Here is a 1,517-nt window from a genome sequence, read left to right as displayed (position 1 = left end):
ACGCCTTAATTACGCTCTCCTTTATGCGTTAAATTTTTTTTGGGCAAGTTTATTAACATTTGAAATTGTCACAACACAACAAGACGCCTAGTTCGGATTCTTTTTCACTTATATTTTACTACACGAAACAGCGTTAAATCACACAAACTTCGTACCTGAGTGTTTTCTAGCCGCAATAACTGCACTAGCAACAAACTAAAATACTTAAATATTATGAAAAGCCCCGATTTTAATATTATTTTAATGCGATCAACATGAACTGTAACCCGGACGGATCCGGATACATACTGATAATTTCTGATTTCTGCCGTTGAAGCTCTGCGGTTGGAATTTGTTGAAATCAACTGAAATGCACCAAGCCTATAAGAAAAAGGAAAATGTGCGGTCTAAGTTTCAAACGAATTTTTATTTATTAGAAAATTAATTTGGTAATAGTTTCGACCTCGCTGTCAACGTTCATGTCAACTTTTGTATCGATTTCTCTATACATATCTATGCCATTTACATCTGACAACACTGCAGACGGGTTCACTTCAATTACCGAACCACGCGGTTGTTATTTGATGTTTAAAAATTTACGACCGCCATAATTAAACGAACGATTATTATTTTATTTCTGAAAAATATGTCCGGTTGTGTGAACGGTACTACTACTGAACCATGGTCAGAGGCGTAGATACAGCTCCTAGAAATCATAATATTATTTATTAATATTTTTTTATTTTGTAACAACTATGAATAATACCGGATTATGCATCAGCTCCGTACATAAAATTTGTTGATGAAGATCTTATTATTAAGCTTAAAATGATATTTTAAGCTTAATAATTTTTACTAGCTATAATCAGTCGCACACTGTTCTCTTTAGAACCTCTTTTAGTGCGAGGTGTACAAGACAGTTTAATAGCCGTAAAAAACTCATCGCGACTTTATTAGAATATTTTGAACGGGAAGGCGGTAGTAAAGGCCCTCTCTATGTCCATTAAGCTGTTAAAAAGGTGAGTTTTGTTGATGTAAATAATAACTGTTTATATATTTATAATTAATTTACTTTTGTTTCCTAAAATATTTTTATTAAAAGAAAATATGTAAAAGTGGGCAACGCTGTGCCAGTCAAGTTTAATCACGTGACTAAAAATTTATTTAATATCTATACAAACTATACAAAAATGTATCAATGTCCTGCGTAATCCCATTTCAGATATTATGCTCTCTACCCGACCTATTACTAATAATAATAGTAATAGATCAGGCTTCAAAATTTAGCTTTATTAAATTTACTAGGAAACTTTAATGACACTTCAGTAGATCTACAGTTCGAGGAGTTTTAATATAAAATTTATTTCAATATTTTATCTGGTATACGCCACTGGATATATCTTCATTACTACGCTTTTATTCATATTCCAAGTGTTCGAAATCTATACCGTTGATTTGAATACTCGACCATAAACTTTTGACCATAAAAATCTTAAGTATTATTAATGGATTTGGTTTTTACCTAGACATCTTTTTTC

This window comes from Sitophilus oryzae, unplaced genomic scaffold (genome assembly GCF_002938485.1).
Source record: "Sitophilus oryzae breed Bouriz unplaced genomic scaffold, Soryzae_2.0 scaffold_1583_pilon_pilon, whole genome shotgun sequence".
In the NCBI taxonomy this organism is placed as follows: domain Eukaryota; kingdom Metazoa; phylum Arthropoda; class Insecta; order Coleoptera; family Curculionidae; genus Sitophilus; species Sitophilus oryzae.
The sequence above is the reverse complement of the archived record's forward strand: the minus strand, read 5'-3'. Positions refer to the sequence as shown.